General features: G+C 41.7%; 1 long non-coding RNA gene across 1 annotated transcript; it reads left to right on the top strand.

Annotated features, from left to right (window-relative positions):
- The first annotated feature begins 326 nt into the window (after window positions 1-326).
- On the top strand, window positions 327-16,999 carry LOC114137022 (uncharacterized). The gene is made up of 3 exons (XR_003593922.1): window positions 327-440; window positions 9,404-9,407; window positions 16,989-16,999. It is a non-coding gene; the product is annotated as an uncharacterized LOC114137022 (long non-coding RNA).
- Window positions 17,000-18,230: the final 1,231 nt, after the last annotated feature.

Raw genomic sequence — 18,230 nt, 5'->3', positions numbered from 1 at the left:
GTGAAGTAGGTTCTGAGTTTTGGTTTTTGTGTTGGAGTAGTAAGGCTTTTATTTTGAAGGTCAAGGTGGGTCTGGGACAGGAAGTCAGCCATTTTGTTGGGATTGTTTTGCTCAGTCACACATGAGGAGGTGAATCTATCACAATCCACCTTTTGTTTATGCCATCGACATCACCGTCTGTAAGTTTTCATTTAGTATTTAAGAGTAGATTTTATTTAATGCCTTATTAGTCAGGAGTGTGTTCTTTGTTGTGACTTTTTTGTGCTCATAATAAATGCAGCTATTTTATTTATGTTACAGTTTACTCCATGTCATACGAGTGCCTGGATCACCAAAATAAAGTGGGAGTAAAGAACCTGCATCCGGACTCAAGTGTTCATTTCATTGGAGTTGGGCTTACTGCTAAATTGTGTTGGCAAACACACAAGGAGAGCAGAATAGTAAAAGACGGTGCGTAGTTGGCTGAACAGCATTAAAGCGGCTACGTTAAAAAATATGGAGGAAGCACACCTCGAAGGAGGAAGACCAAAAGACATAAAGCCTTTTCAAGATGGGGCGTCGATTAAAAGCACTAAAAGTGGTGGTTCCAGTTCAAAATGCTCAAGTACGTCATCAGTTTGTGCTGCAGCAGCACATGCTCGGGATAAAGCTGAAGCAGCTCGTGCACGTGTTTCATACGCACAGAGAGAGATCAGCATTAAAGTTGACAAAGCTAGACTAGAAGCCAACCTTGAAGCTCTTAATCTTGAAAAAGAAGCTGCAGCTGCTATAGCCCAAGCCGAAGTTTTGGAAGCAGCAGCAGATTTAGAGAATGAAGAACACCGTAGTTGGAAAAGCCTTCCCAACGTGGTCCAGAATACACATGAACGTGTAAGTGACTACATCAAAGACCAATCTATGCAGCTTAACCAACACACTGAATCGTCAACATGTCGTTGATATCAGAGTATCCCATTGAAAACAACCCACAACCACCAACCAAGAACATCAATAAAGAGGAGTATATTGTGAAAGACTGCTGGCCTCCACCATTTCAGCCACAACCAAGTTCAGAAGCATCTAACCCATATTGGACCGCTCACATCTGGACTACACCAGCTCAGCTAACTAGAGAAGATGGCTTCCCAGTTCAAAGTGAGGTACAGTTACAAGAACCAAAGTCCAATATACTTCGGCCAAATACCAAGTTAGCTTTTCCACAGTACTCTGACACTTCTCACACGAACCCGCCAGAGTCTTCAGTAATGATGAACATGGCAAAGTATTTGGCACGCAAAGAGCTTGTGAGCACTGGTTTAACACACTTTGATGATTGTCCAGAGTCCTACAGAGCATGGAAATCTTCTTTCTCAAACACTTATCAAAGATTTGGATCTCACTGCCAGTGAACAGTTGGATTTAATCTCAAAATGGCTTGGTAAGGAGTCTTCTGGATATGTCAAACGCTTAAGAGCTGTTCATATTGACAACCCAAACATTGCACTAAAAATGACCTGGGACAGGCTGGATGAATATTATGGTGCTCCAGAAGTCATAGAAAGTGCTCTTTTCAAGAAGTTAGATAACTTTTCTAAAATAATAAACAAAAATAATCGTAAGTTAAGAGAGCTTGGGGATCTGCTGATGGAGCTACTCTCAGCAAAAGAGGATGACTACCTGCCCGGCTTGGCATTCTTGGACACAGCTCGCGGCATCAAACCCATTCTGGAAAAGTTGCCATACAACCTGCAAGAAAAATGGATCACTCAGGGGTCAAAGTATAAAGAGGACTACAAGGTTGGTTATCCACCCTTCTCCTTTTTCACCTCCTTCATTTGCTACCAAGCAAAAACTAGAAACGATCCTAGCTTTGCCCTTTCTGGAAGCAGTTCTGTGACAGAAAATCCATTCTCACGTCACATTAATTTCAGAACCCCAGTTTCAGTGCACAAGACTAAAGTCTCTTCTGGAGTTATACAAAACGAAGTACCACTTAAAGGTGATGTGGCCAAGCATTGCCCCATCCATAACAAACCTCACCCATTGAAGAAGTGTCGTGGCTTCAGGCTAAAAACCATAGAAGAACGCAAGGCTTACATGAAGGATCAAGGAATCTGCTTTAAATGCTGCTCTTCCACTACTCATCTCGCTCGTGACTGCAAAGTCACACTGAAATGTGATGAATGCGACAGTGACAAGCACATCGCAGCTCTTCACCCTGGTCCATCCCACTGGTCCATCAAGCCTGTGATAGATGACGGCGGGGAGCCTGAAAAGGAGGACACTATACCAGCACCAGTTGTAAATCCTTTGTACACTGAAGTTTGTGGCGACCGCTTCACTTCAAAATCCTGTTCAAAAATCTGTCTAGTCAAGGTTTACCCAGTAGAACAACCACAACAAGCTATCAAAATGTATGCTATGATTGATGACCAGAGCAACAAATCTCTGGCCAGGTCAGAGTTTTTCAACTTATTTAAAATCAAAGCAGACTCATATCCCTACACCCTGAAGACTTGCGCTGGCTTAGTGTCAACCTCTGGCAGGAGAGCAAATGGCTACCAAATTGAGGCAGTGAATGACAGAACTAGTTTTCCACTCCCAACACTGATCGAATGTGATGATTTACCGGACAATCGTGATGAAATACCAACGCCAGAGGCTGCATTTCATCATCTGCACCTAAAGAGCCTTGTCAGTGAAATTCCGCCATTGGATAATGACGCACAGATTCTTCTCCTCCTTGGTAGGGATGTTCTCCGGGTTCACAAGGTGAGACAACAGATCAATAGTCCAGGCAATGCTCCTTTTGCACAAAAGCTTGACCTCGGATGGGTGTTTATGGGTGATGTTTGTTTAGGAAAGGTCCATAAGCCTAGTGTCCATAACTGTAAGACAAACATTCTAGAAGATGGAAGACCCTCACTGTTCAGACCCTGTGAGAAACACATCTATCTCAAGCAAACGGTCAACTTCAGTCCAGTAAATGGACTATCTCACAGTTACCACACTGCTGTGGTGGATCACGACTCACTTGGCCTCACAGTCTTTAAGAGAACAGCAGATGATAATAAGCGGGCTTTCTCAGTAGAAGACAGTTTCTGCAAATAATGGACAATGAGGTTTTCAGGACGGCTCCAACAGTTGGGTGGCCCCACTTCCATTCAAGTCCCCTAGGCCGCCGTTGCCTAACAATCGTGAACAAGCTATGAATCGCCTCTCTTCACTTCAGCGCACATTAGAGTGTAAGCCAAAAATGAGAGACCAGTTTTTTGCCTTTATGCAAAAGATATTCGACAACAATCACGCAGAGCCAGCATCCCCACTACCAAAAGGAAAAGAGTGCTGGTACTTGCCGATGTTTGGAGTCTATCATCCGAGGAAACCTGACCAAATCAGGGTTGTCTTTGACTCAAGTGCTCAATACAATGGCATCTCCTTAAACAATGTGCTCCTCAGCGGACCAGACTTGAATAACAGTCTATTGGGAGTTCTCATTCATTTCAGAAGAGAACGAGTAGCAGTCATGGCCGACATAGAACAGATGTTTCATTGTTTTGTTGTAAAAGAAGATCACCGAGACTATTTGCGCTTCCTTTGGTATCGAGATAATGACTCCAGTAAGGACATCATCGAGTACAGGATGAGGGTTCATGTATTTGGAAACAGCCCTTCTCCAGCTGTGGCAACGTATTGTCTCAGGAGAGCTGCAATAAAGGGAGAGCAACAGTATGGGCCAGAAACCAAACGCTTCATAGAGCGGGAGTTCTACGTTGACGACGGCTTTGTTTCCACATCTACAGAAGAAGAGGCAATTTCTCTGTTACAGAAAGCCCAAGCATCTCTTTCAGAGTCAAACTTAAGACTTCACAAGATCACAACCAACAGCATCCAAGTCTTAAGAGCCTTTCCAACTGAAGATCATGCTAAGGGCATTAAAGACCTCTGCTTGGATAGAGACGTAGTACCCACACAGCGAAGCCTTGGATTGAGTTGGGATGTCAAAAGGGATGTATTCACCTTCCAAGTATCTATCAGTGACCAACCATTTACCAGACGTGGTGTCCTTTCCACCATAAATAGTCTCTTCGATCTTCTCGGCTTTGTTGCTCCTATAAGCATTCAAGGCAAGTCGTTGCTGAGGGACTTCACCATGGATGGAACAGAATGGGACAGCCCACTCCCTCAAGACAAAGCTGAGGTTTGGGAGACATGGAGGGATTCGCTACAGCAATTGCAACATCTTCACATTCCTCGAGCTTATACTACTTCTTGCTCAAATGCAAATCGGAAAGAGCTATGTGTGTTTTCAGACGCTTCGACCAAAGCAATCAGTGCCGTAGTGTACTTGAAGACTACAGACGAAAACGGCCAGATAGATGTGGGTTTTGTCTTTGGAAAAGCTAAACTTGCACCTCCAGCTGAACCAACCATACCCAGGTTAGAACTCTGTGCAGCAGTTCTAGCTGTGGAAATGGCCGAACTAATTGTTCAAGAGATCGACATTCAAGTTGATGCTGTTACCTTCTACTGCGACAGTAAAGTGGTGCTGGGTTATATTCATAATCAGTCAAAACGCTTTTATGTGTATGTCCACAACAGGATACAGAGAATCCGCCAGTCTACAGAACCAAACCAATGGAAGTATGTGCCTACGGAGCATAATCCAGCTGACCATGCTTCTAGGTCAGTCCAAGCCTCAAAGATCACTAATATCAGCTGGCTCACAGGTCCAGCGTTCTTACGCAAATCACAGATGACCATTGAACAGCAAGAGACCTTTGAGCTCATCAATCCAGATTCTGATGTGGAAATTCGACCACAAGTAACAAGCTGTGTCACAAGTCAAAAGATCAACCAACTGGATCCTCAGAGGTTTACAAAATTCTCTTCTTGGAAGTCTTTACAAAGAGCAGTCACAACACTCATTCATGTTAAGGATTCCTTCAAGAAGGAAAGAAGGACAACAGAATGTAGTGGTTGGCACTGGTGTCCAAAACCTTTTACCACTGATGAGTTGTTGAAAGCCACAACAGCAATTATTCTTGCTGTGCAGCGAGTCTCCTTCTCTGAAGAGCTGGATATTCTCTTGAAGGAAGATGAATTTCCCAAAGGAAGCCCACTGACTAAGCTAAATCTGACTGTTGATTCCGAAGGCCTGCTAAGGATTGGAGGAAGGCTTAAACTTTCTGATTTAAGCGACAGAGAAAAGCATCCAGTCATTCTTTTATGCAGGCCACCATGGTGCTATCAATTTGCACAATTATGCAGCAAAGCTGCAGACAGATGAATCTGAAACATCCATGGATAACTCCCAGGAATAAAGACCCGGAAGTTATCCATGGATGTTTGTGTTTTGGCTTTTTTCTGTTTCCTTTCTGACCATTCCTGGGTCATTACATATTCAGTAATGACCCATATATAATGGCATATTCTTTCTTAGTTTTTAAACTTTAATGTTTTCCAATTGAGTTGTATAGATAAATGTATACAGTGTATCCAGAATGTATGATTTAACAAAGTCTAACTAAATTTACATCGCAAAATTTTATCATGGGTGTGCAGACTGATAGCCTTTGGATATTTCCTATTTCCCTGTGCTAGTGGCCATGCAGCTATGTGACTTCATGGAGACAACCTGAATTTGTCCTTCAAAACTTCCCAGCAATACACTGCAGATGTAACGGTGGTTGCTGTGTATGAAATGCAAAGTAGTTTTATCATTTCTTTACGACATCAGTAATTTTCTCTCACAGTAGTTGGCTAATGTGAGAAGCCTTTAGTGTTTAGAATCTCAAGGTTGAAATCCAGTGTCAGGTTGTGCATTGCGCTGTAAAGCAAAGCATCATAATTAAATGTTATCAATGACAAACTACATGGTCCAGACCACTGCTCCTGTTATCTACTCACTGTTCATTTGTAACCATGAGACAGCTGCACTGTCAAAAAGCATTACAGCATTTTGCTTTTGCGAAACGTCATTGGAAGAAATCAAGATGTGTTTCTCTGAAAGTCTCGTTTTCCATCATGTTTAAAATGTCATATAAGAAAAAATACACAGACAGAAATTCAATTAAAGGTATCAAGAAAGGTTTCATCAAGTAGTTCTACAAACATTAAATCTAAAAATGACCATTATGGTTTAGGATAGAATGTATGATGTTTGAACATTAGCACTTTGGTTTGTTAAAAGGCTCCCGTTTTTTTTTTTTTTTTTCAGCTTACATCACCTTCATTTCATTATCCCAGTTAAAGACCAGACTGAATGCGCAGAGTAGGTCTTTTTCATAATTTATCTTTTAGATTTATGGTTTTACATAATTCCTTGGAGCATCTGTGGACATAAATGATTTTTTTTTGTTTTTGTCTGCATTGCCTTGCCTGCTTAAAAGTCTTTCATTAAGCAAAAGCCTTATTAAAACAAGATTAGAGTATGGATGTAGAATTAATTATGTTGTCCTGTACACCATTAAGCTCTAGAGTTTATAACTCAAAATATGTTTTTAATAATTAAAACATATTTGCAAATCATGCAGAGTTTAAACAGAACATGTCAAACAGGTATAAATGTGAGGAAAGGAGGAGGACTTTCTCAAACGGACATTGGTGTAACTCTGCACAGTGAATGGACATTTTTATTGCACTCCTTGTTTGAACAGTGCATGTGAATTGGACCCAATTGTATGGAATACACAGAGATTAACTGGTTAGAGAATGTTACTTTGGATATTCTTTTATAATATCTAATTTATTTTATTTGTAATGATCAACCGTCTATCTGCAAATAAAATTTCAATTCTTATGACAGCCTGTAGCTGTTCATAAAACTATCAACCTAATTAAACAAAATGTAGAACACGCTGTCAGAATCACTTTTAGTTTCAAACATCCTGCCATCATGTTGCTATGAGTAAATCTTCATTGGTGCACTGCAGACCGAGCATCTTCACATATGAGACTGTGGAATGTTATTTAATATTGCATAGGAATGCTTATTTTACAGTGCTAACAAAACACAAGGAAGATAGTGACAACAGTGTGACAACGTTTGGGTGGTTAATTAACAGCTTATTTCTTATCGAGTCAAAAAACTAGTCAAGAAAAAGAAAAAAGAGTTTAACCCAAAATCAGGAAGACCACAGTGGGGAAAATAAGTATTTGAAACCCTGATACTTTGCAAGTTTTCCTACTTAGAAATCATGAAGGGTCTGAAATTTTCATCTTAGGCGCGTGTCCACAGTGAGAGACACACAAAAATACAGCCAATGAAGACACAGTCAAAAACTGAAGCAAAACATTTCGTCTAATGGCATTATTACACATCAGAATGTTTATCAATATTTCATGTGTAAGGTTTCAAAAGCAACTCTAAACAGGTGTGTTTTAAGTCTGAATTTAAAGGAACAGTTTTTCAGCTGTTCTGCAGTTTTCAGGAAGTTTGTTCCAGATTTGTGGTGCATAGAAGTTGAATGTTGCTTCCTCGTGTTTGGGTGTGGTTCTAAAGATGCAGAGCAAAATCAGAACCAGAAGACCTGAGAGGTCTGGAAGGTTGATACAACAACAGCAGGTCTTTAATGTATTGTGTTGCTAAACCGTTCAAGAATTTATAAGTTAACAACAGTATTTTAAAGTCTATTCTCTGAGCAACAGTGAGCCAGTGTAGGTACTTTAAACCTAGTTAGAAAGAGCACATCACACCAGTTTTAGTCAGAACCCATGCAAGAGTGTTTTGGATCAATTGCAGCTATTTGATTTTTTAGGCAGACCTGTGAATACACTGTTGCAGTAAACAATGTGACTAAAGATAAACCCATGAATGAGGTTCTCCAGATCTTGCTGAGACATTAGTCCTCTAATCCTGGAAATGTTCTTCTGGTGATAGAAGGCTGACTTTGAAACTGTTTTCATGTGACTCTAAAGGTTCAGGTCAGAGTCCATCACTACTCCCAGATTTCAGGCCTGATCTCTAGATTCTAGCTGTAATATCTGAAGCTGTGCGTTGACTCTAGATTGTTCCTCTGTAAGTTCAAAGATAATAACTTGAGTTTTGTTCTCATTTAGTTGGAGAAAGTTTTTCATATTCACACATTTATCTCTTCTACGCATCTGTTCAGTGATTGAATGGTTTCAAAGTCACCTGGTGACATTGTAATGTAGAGCTGTGTATCATCCACGTAGTTATGGTAGGGTAGCTAATCTTTTTTCCTGTTATTACCTAAGCTAGTGGGAGCACAATGATGTTCTAGAATTGAACCTTAGGGTACTCCACATGTGACGTCTGTCCACTTTGATGCTACTGGTAAAGAAAGTAACTGGTGTTCTTTGGCTCCTTAAATAATGAGCATACATAAAATAAAATGACAGGTTTTGTATGACATACACCTACACAAACAGTCTAACATATTATAAATTAGCAGAATAATCTTTATTGAGGACAGCTGTATTGGTAAACATTATGTTTATCCTCATTTTCATTCTGGCTTTCATAATAAAGCTTTCTTTGTCTGGATCGGTGGATTCATGAATTAAGCCTCTTCCTTTTTCATTGTCGCCAGTTTATTCCACCTATAAAGCTCCAAGGACACTTCCCTTGCTCTTGAAACTGGACGTACCGACAAGAACGGACAAAATCATTTAAATTAAAATTTTGAAGTAAAGACGACATGGGTGGCGGGGCGTGTTTGTCTACAATGACAAAAAGTTTTTGTCGTGGCTGTCCTTTAAACCTTGCATGGACCTAAAACAAATCAACCCCACTGGCAACTGTTTTGAATCTCAGTTTAGAAGTGTTGCTGCTGCCCAGTCCTGCTTGTAAATATTACAATCTGTAGAAGCAAATAGTCTACTGCTTAACATGCAAAGCACTATTCACTGATCTGGCAAGCACACACAGGAAGTGTGAGTGACCTCTGATCATAAAGCAAGCAACGCCCTGGTAAATAACGCCCTCAGACGATGTGTTATCAACTGGACTCCTGCCATCGAGTAGGACCTTTTAATGGAGATTGGCTTATCTGTTTATGACGATTTATTGGAAGGATATATATCACCATGAAGTTTGATAACAAGACCTGAGGAAAATGTAAATGTTGAATGCATGCTTCACCTGAAGTAAAATAGTATTTGCCACCTATAGATTTCTTCTGGATTTGCTAATTTCTCACAATGAAATGTATTTGGAACAAATTTTAATAACAACCTGATTAATAACAAAATACCGTTTTCAAATGCTATTTTCTCATATCAACAATAGAATTTTCGGAATTCGAGACACCCATCCTATACAATTTTCCAGTCAGTTCTGATAAGTATTTAGTAAAAGCAATACATTTTTCAGTGGTACTATTTTGTGTTCTATGTGGAACACCACCAAGCGTACAGGGGTGCACTGATAAATTGGCCCAGATTTCCTTTATTTTGGGAGATTGGTGATTGGCAGATATTTACATGTGAAGCCGATTTATGTATGATCTTATCTACCACAACAAAGGTCTAAAGATCAACTACTGTCCTCTGTTGCTCTGCGGTGAGAGGTTGGACAGACATACCAATTCATCAGTTCATGTCTGCATGTTTGAAATTAACAATAGTCACCCCACTGTTGCCAGCTCAGCCACTTTCTCACTATATTCAGACAAAAAATCAGTGGTGGCCAAAATTGCAATCAGCAGGTCAGGTTCTTTAAAGAGCGTAATCAACGATTGGTCAGAAAACTACGGTACAATCAGTGCACCCCTAGTTGTTCGTTTTGGTGCTTATAGAATGGGTTACCAAGATGGCTCACTCAAATGGCAGTTTGCCCAGAATTGAACGTTTTCAGCTGTTTAAAAAGAAATTTGTCTTATGAAGTTAGTTGAGAGTTGAGTTCTATTAATAGTTCTTCAGTTTAAATCAATTTTATTTTGCAAAATTTTTTTTTGGCAAAGCTTCATGGTTGCACTCCTGTGTGGTTTTCAAAACAGAATTAATGTAACTTCTGGACATACCATCCTCATCATCTATGAACATGGCACTAATGAACATCAGAGCCTTTTTGTTCTCACACCATCTGGCAGAGATTCAAAGGTCTAAGGTGTAAAGCATCAGGACTGAGGAGCAGCTTGTGTCCTAAAAAAAATCCAAATCCATCCATCCATCTTCTTCCGCTTATCCGAGGTCGGGTCGCGGGGGTAGCAGCTTCAGAAGGGAGGCCCAGACTTCCCTCTCCCGAGCCACTTCTTCCAGCTCCTCCGGGGGAATCCCGAGGCGTTCCCAGGCCAGCCGAGAGACATAGTCCCTCCAGCGTGTCCTGGGTCTTCCCCGGGGCCTCCTCCCGGTGGGACGTGCCCGGAACACCTCACCAGGGAGGCGTCCAGGAGGCATCCTGACCAGATGCCCAAGCCACCTCAACTGGCTCCTCTCGATGTGAAGGAGCAGCGGCTCTACTCTGAGTCCCTCCCGGATGACTGAGCTTCTCACCCTATCTCTAAGGGAGAGCCCAGCCACCCTACGGAGAAAACCCATTTCGGCCGCTTGTATCCGCGATCTCGTTCTTTCGGTCATGACCCAAAGCTCATGACCATAGATGAGGGTGGGAACGTAGATCGACCGGTAAATCGAGAGCTTCGCTTTTTGGCTCAGCTCTCTCTTCACCACGACGGACCGGTACAGCGCCCGCTTGACAGCAGACGCTGCGCCAATCCGCCTGTCGATCTCCCGCTCCCTTCTTCCCCCATTCGTGAACAAGATCCCGAGATACTTAAACTCCTCCACTTGGGGCAGGACACCCCCCCTGACCCGGAGAAGGCACTCTACCCTTTTCCGGCTCAAGACCATGGCCTCGGATTTGGAGGCACTGATCCCCATCCCGGCCGCTTCACACTCGGCTGCGAACCGATCCAGCGAGAGCTGCAGATCACGATCTGATGAAGCCAAAAGGACCACATCGTCTGCGAAAAGCAGAGATGAGATCCTAAGGCCACCAAATCGGATCCCCTCAACACCTTGGCTGCGCCTAGAAATTCTGTCCATGAAAGTGATGAACAGAATCGGTGACAAAGGGCAGCCCTGGCGGAGTCCAACTCTCACCGGAAACGAGCCCGACTTACTGCCGGCAATGCGGACCAGACTCTGACACCGGTCATACAGGGACCTGACAGCCCGTATCAAAGGGCCCGGTGCCCCATACTCCCGGAGAACCCCCCACAGGGCTCCCCGAGGGACGCGGTCGAACGCCTTCTCCAAGTCCACAAAACACATGTAGACTGGTTGGGCGAACTCCCATGCACCCTCCAGGACCCTGCTGAGGGTGTAGAGCTGGTCCAGTGTTCCACGACCAGGACGAAAACCACACTGCTCTTCCTGAATCCGAGGTTCGACTATCCGACGGACCCTCCTCTCCAGGACCCCTGAATAGACCTTGCCAGGGAGGCTTAAGAGTGTGACCCCTCTATAATTGGAGCACACCCTCCGGTCCCCCTTTTTGAACAGGGGGACCACCACCCCAGTCTGCCAATCCAGGGGAACTGCCCCCGATGTCCATGCGATATTGCAGAGTCGCGTCAACCAACACAACCCTACAACATCCAGAGCCTTAAGGAACTCCGGGCGGATCTCATCCACCCCCGGGGCCCTGCCACCGAGGAGCTTTTTAACCACCTCGGCGACCTCGCCCCCAGAGATTGGAGAGCCCAACCCAGAGTCCCCAGGCTCCGCTTCCTCAGTGGAAGGCATGTTGGTGGGATTGAGGAGGTCTTCGAAGTACTCTGCCCACCGGCCCACAACGTCCCAAGTAGAGGTCAGCAGCACACCATCCCCACTATAAACAGTGTTGGTGCTGCACCGCTTCCCCCCCCTGAGACGCCGGATGGTGGACCAGAATCGCCTCGAAGCCGTGCGGAAGTCTTTCTCCATGGCCTCTCCAAACTCCTCCCACACCGGAGTTTTTGCCTCAGCAACCGCCCGAGCCGCACGCCGCTTCGCCCGCCGGTACCCATCAGCTGCTTCCGGAGTCCCACAGGCCAAAAAGGCTCGATAGGACTCCTTCTTCAGCCTGACGGCATCCCTCACCGAAGGTGTCCACCAACGGGTTCGAGGGTTGCCGCCGCGACAGGCACCGACAACCTTGCGGCCACAGCTCCGATCGGCCGCCTCGACAATGGAGGCACGGAACACGGTCCACTCAGACTCCATGTCCCCCACCTCCCCCGGGACGTGTTCGAAGTTTTGCCGGAGATGGGAGTTAAAGCTCCGTCTCACAGGGGATTCCGCCAGACGTTCCCAGCAGACCCTCACAACACGTTTGGGCCTGCCAGGTCTGACCGGCAATTGGATTTTGGAAAAAATCCAAATAATTAATTTAAACTTCCATGTAAAGAACCCCTGAAATCTAGCTTGTACAATTTCACATTTAAATTGTCCATTTAGACTAGGGGTCTCAAACTCCAGTTCTCGAGGGCCGCAGACCTACAGTTTTTAGATGTGCCACAGGTGTAAAACACTGGAATGAAATGGCTTAATTGCCTCCTCCTTGTGTATATCAGTTCTCCTAGCCTTGCTAATGACCTAATTATTCTTTTCAGGTGTGGTGCAGCAGAGGCACATCTAAAAGTTGCAGGATTGCGGCCCTCAAGGACTGGAGTTTGAGACCCCTGATTTAGACAGTCTACACATTATTTGCTTTCTACTGCTTTCATGCTCATTCTGTTGCAATATTTTCATGATTAGTATTTCAGATTGGTAGGTGAGAAAGGCTTTAATAAAAAAACAAAAATAAAACTTCAGTCTTCACATCAGTGGTTATTAAAATCAGACAAATTTTTCTTGCATAAATCTTATATGGATGTTAGATTATTTCTCAAACTGTCACAGACCAGCGGATGAAGCTTCTATACACAAAGAAGCTTAATCCGAATTTTAGATTAATCTGATGAAACTACAGCTAATTTGTTGTGCTTGCTTAATACCAAAACTGATGGTGGATGTGCAGAAACCTCCCACATAAGTTCAGAAACCACCAATGATGAAACCAACGTACTGACTTTGGAGGTGTGCTCACTTCTCCCCAAACTAAGTCTTACCAGTCAGAGCAGCAACATGACGGTTTGTGCGTTGCAGTTTCAGTGTATACAAACAAATAGTATGAAGTGCTACCCACCAAACATGACTACTGTTAGGTTAACAAGAAGCCAATAGGCAGTCCTGCAATTTCTATGACCATCAAGCCACACAGGTGCACCTGTATGACTGTCTGAACATTGGGAAAATAGAGGATGCATTGTGTTTTATTCGAAAATAGTAGAATAAATAATAGTCTGGGAACTCATACAAAAAAACCTATAAATAATGTTGTGGAGAGTGTTATCCTTAAACACTTTAATATAAACACTATGGCTTTTTTTGTCCTTATATAAAAGGAGGAGTCCAAAATGGAGGGTGGAGGGGATAATTGCTTATTGGGGTCAAAGAGACAAAACAGAGGTGATGCAATAGCAACAGGGTTTTCTGTTTATTATAACAGGTAAGAAGAAATAAGAATGATAGTGCAGAGAAGGAAGCAGAGACATAATTGAACCTCAAGACGATAAATGGTAGTGTGATGGCCAAACCCATGGCCACACTTCTATGTCGATAACTCTTTTTATGTACAATTTATTTTTTCATACAAACACAACACTTTAGTTTCAATAAAAACATTTATTAGTTGATTTGGATGCATTTGTTCTGTTTGTTACATTTTTTAACATATGTATTTATATCAGCTTAAAGTTAATTTTGTTTGCTTTAGATTAACTCTTTGTTTGTTTTTCCTGCCGGTTCTTACCTGCCTTGGAGACAAAAGATGGGGGCCAGGGCTCAGCAGGCTTAAATGCTGATTGGACTGCACCACTCATTTCTGCTGGCAGGGGGAATTTGAAGTTTTTTTATTTAGATAAGTTTTGTATTCAAGTAAATCAATCAATCAATCAAATTTTATTTGTATAGCACATTTCAGCAGCAAGGCATTTCAAAGTGCTTTACATCATTACAAACACAGAAACACAATGCAACATAGAATCAATAATCAAAACACAGCATTAAGTCAAGTTCCATCAATAAATTTGTAATTGATTACGTTTCAAATACAATCCTAAACAAGTGGGGTTTTAGTTGAGATTTAAAAGAAGTCAGTGTTTCAGCAGTTACAGTTTTCTGGAAGTTTGTTCCAAATTTGTGGTGCATAGATGCTGGAAGCTGCTTCTCCTCGTTTGGTTCTGGTTCTGGGGATGCAGAGCAGACCAGAACCGGAAAACCTGAGAGGTCTGGAAGGTTGATACAACAACAGCAGATCTTTAATGTATTGTGGTGCTAAGCCGTTCAGTGATTTATAAACTAACAACAGTATTTTAAAGTCTATTCTTTGAGCTACAGGGAGCCAGTGGAGGGACTTTAAAACTGGTGTTATGTGCTCTATCTTCCTGGTGTTAGTGAGAACGCGAGCAGCAGCATTCTGGATCAGCTGCAGCTGTTTAATTGATTTGTTGGACAGACCTGTGAAGACGCTGTTGCAATAATCAATAGGACTGAAGATGAACGCATGGATGAGTTTCTCTAGATCTTGCTGAGACATTAGTCCTTTAATCCTGGAAATGTTCTTCAGGTGATAGAAGGCCGACTTTGTAACTGTCTTTATGTGGCTCTGGAGGTTCAGGTCAGAGTCCATCACTACTCCCAGGTTTCGGGCCTGATCGCTGGTTTTCAGTTGTAATAACTGAAGCTGTGCATTGACTCTAGATCGTTCCTCTTTAGGTCCAAAAATAATAACTTTAGTTTTGTTTCTGTTCAACTGGAGAAAGTTTTGGCACATCCACACATTTATCTGTTCTAAGCATCTGTTCAGTGATTGGATGGGCTCTGAGTCACCTGGGGACATCGTAATGTAGAGCTGTGTATCATCTGCATAGTTATGGTAGCTAATATTTTTTCCTGTTATAACCTGAGCTAGTGGGAGCATATAAATATTGAATAAAAGGGGTCCTAGGATTGAACCTTGGGGTACCCCACATGTGACCTCTGACCTCTTTGATGAAAAGTTTTCAATTGAAACAAAGAAATCCCTGTTCTTTATGTAAGATTCAAACCAGTTAAGCACTGGACCGGAGAGTCCGACCCAACTCTCCAGTCGATTCAGTAATATGTCATGGTCAACAGTGTCAAAAGCTGCACTGAGGTCGAACAGAACCAGCACTGTGGTTCTCCCACAGTCCGTATTTATATGGATGTCATTGAACACTTTTACGAGGGCAGTCTATGTGCTGTGGTGAGCATGAAAACCAGACTGGAAGGAGTCAAAGCGGTTGGTTATTGTTAGGAAGCTATTTAATTGTTTACACACAGCTTTTTCAATAACTTTGCTGATAAATGGGAGGTTGGAGATCGGCCTGTAATTCTGCATTAGTAATTTGTCCAGATTGTTCTTTTTTATAAGTGGTTTGATTACTGCTGTTTTCAAAGCCTGGGGGAAAACGCCTGATGAGAGCGATGAGTTTACTATTTGGATCAGATCAGCAGCAATAACAGGCAGGACTTTCTTAAAGAAATGTGTGGGTAAAACATCCAGACAGCAGGAACTTGAGCTTAGTTGACTTATAATTTCCTGTAGGGTTTTATAATTAAGTAGTTGGAATTGGGTCATTTTTCCTGTATTTGTTTTATTTGGGCACAGCATTGGTACTGACTTTATCGTTGATGTACAGATTAATCCTCTGATTTTTTGAATTTTCTCTGAAAAGAAGCTGGAAAACTGGTTGCAAGTAAATATTAGCATTTAAAGTTTTATATTTTTGATTTTAATTTTTGGGTATTTAGTTTAGCAAAACTTAGCTGTACTGTTATTTGTTTTTGTGTTATTTGTAATTGTATTCTGTTTAGTTACCCCTATTGTGTCTTAATTGGTCTGATCAGCCAGTATATAAACTCCTGTGTGTCATTTCTTTGTGAGGTTAGTTATGTTTGTTTGTGCAGCAAGTTTGTTTACATTTTTTGTTCAGTTTTGTTTTTTTGACATCTTTTATCTCAGTTTAGCTTTTGTCATTTATAATCTTTGGGTTAAAAAAAACCAACTTATTTTTCTAATATCCTGTGTCTCCTCCTTTTTTTAACTCGGTCCATCACAGGTAGGATTCAAAGATTTTTTATTGTCATAACACCTTTGCATTTTTTGTGGAACAAAATTTTGACTCAGTTCCCAGATTAAGAAATTTAATATACACTTAAAATAAAATAATTATGTGATATATAGATATCTATATTTTTAAAAAAAGTAAAAGTGTGTAAATAATTTATGAGACTAAGCTGAATTAGGTGAAACTTGAGTTCAGCAATCTGACTGTTAAAGGGAAGAAACTGTTTCTCAACCTGGTGGTCTTGCTCCGGAAGCTCCTCAACTGGCTCCTCTCAACGTGGAGGAGCAGCGGCTCTACTCTGAGTCCCTCCTGGATGACCAAGCTTCTCACCCTATCGCTAAGGGAGAGCCCAGACACCCTATGGAGAAAACTCATATAAACTCATATAAATGTTGTTCAACTAGAGAAGGAAACCAGAGACCCCATAAGAACCCCAATTTACAAACCTGTCCTTTAACCCTAAACCTTAATCCTCATCCCAAACTAGACTAAACTCACTACCAACAAAAAAAGTTACATTTAATGTTTTAATGTTTGTGCGATGTGTAGTTTAAGAAAACCATGGCTAATTGAGCAGTTCTTCCAGGGTGGGACGCTCCTCTGGGTGTTTCTTCAGACACCTAGTCAGAATATCCTGGCAGTCTGGAGGGTCAGAGGTCAAAGTGCAACAACAGTTAGAGCTGCGGACAGAGGACAGATTTATATATGCTGTGCAAAGGTATAATACAATGTTTGTCTCACTTCTGGAAAGCCTCTTGTTGATCTTCAGCTTCTTTTTGAGAAAGCTGTTGGTCTCAAAATTATTATCATGGATATCGAGAGTTCCTCTCAATAAGGACATTTTCCGCTTTAATATCTCTGTGGAAGATGTTTGGATTGTGAAGTTGAATCGTTGGTTCCACTACCTGTTTTAATATGATCTAAAAGACAAAAATGATTTGAAGCTCATAATTCTGCACATATTGATGTTGGACTTCAGTGAGAAATACAGTGACTTGTAAAGATTTTTATTTTCATATGGATTTTTTCACCTTGTCACATAACACCCACACACTTCAATGTTTGTAGAGACATTATGAGATGCATTAACATAAAGTTTTACAAAATTGTTCTACGGAGGGTATATTGCACTTTATTTCATCCCTCTGATTTTATCATATTCACTATGAAACAAAATCCCCAAAAGCAACTGAAGTAGTAACTGACAATATTTAAAAAAAAACCCTCTCGAATTTACATCCAGCAGCTTACCTTGGCCTCCTCCTCATTTAGACAACCTTCATGCTCATTAAGGTAGACACTGAGGTCCTCTGAAGGCATGGGCCTCTCCATCACTAGGAGCAGCTTCTCCTCCAGTTCATACCAGTCCAGCAGAGAAACCATGGCTAACTGTCCTGATGAACTGGTAGTTACATTCTTCATCTTCAACATGATGGCTACCTCCAACACCATCTCCCTGCCGTTCTCATCCTGAAACATCAAAGCAAACAGGTGAAACCCACAATGCATCTGGAATCCAATAGGACTCAAAGTCAGGCCTAGATGCTGTTGCTCACTTACCTTATGTTTATTGTCCACCTCTAAATGCATGAATTGCAAAACTATCTATTATAAATCTATATTTTAGGAATAAATCTGCTCTGCCAGTGAAACGCTCAGAGCAACGTAGCGCTTGCAATCCGGCTTAAATAAAAAGAAAAAAAATTAAGTGATTTTTAAATTTTTTTTATTGTTATTATTTTTGTAATAACATAAACGCAAGGCTTAGCCTGGGGGCGGCTAGTAAAGCATGGCGGCCACCAGGCTTATAGTACATTAGGGGAAACCCTGCTCAATAACTGCTTTGGCAAATAGTTTTGGCCTTCTCTGTGCTGTAAACATTTTGCACCCAAAGACTTTCAAGTACACTGTTGATGCACTTCAGAAAATATTCATAGAAGTTGGTGTACACATATAACCACGTATGCAATTTTTAAGCAACAGGTATCAGTATTTTCTGTTTCTCATGTCAACATGTAGTCTTCAGTTCAAACAAGAACTAAAGACCACAAATATATACACAATTAAGAATAAAGAATTGAGAGAATTAAACAAACAATGTAAATGTAC

This window comes from Xiphophorus couchianus, chromosome 21 (assembly GCF_001444195.1).
Source record: "Xiphophorus couchianus chromosome 21, X_couchianus-1.0, whole genome shotgun sequence".
NCBI lineage: Eukaryota > Metazoa > Chordata > Actinopteri > Cyprinodontiformes > Poeciliidae > Xiphophorus > Xiphophorus couchianus.
This window is presented reverse-complemented; position numbering and strand designations above follow the sequence as displayed.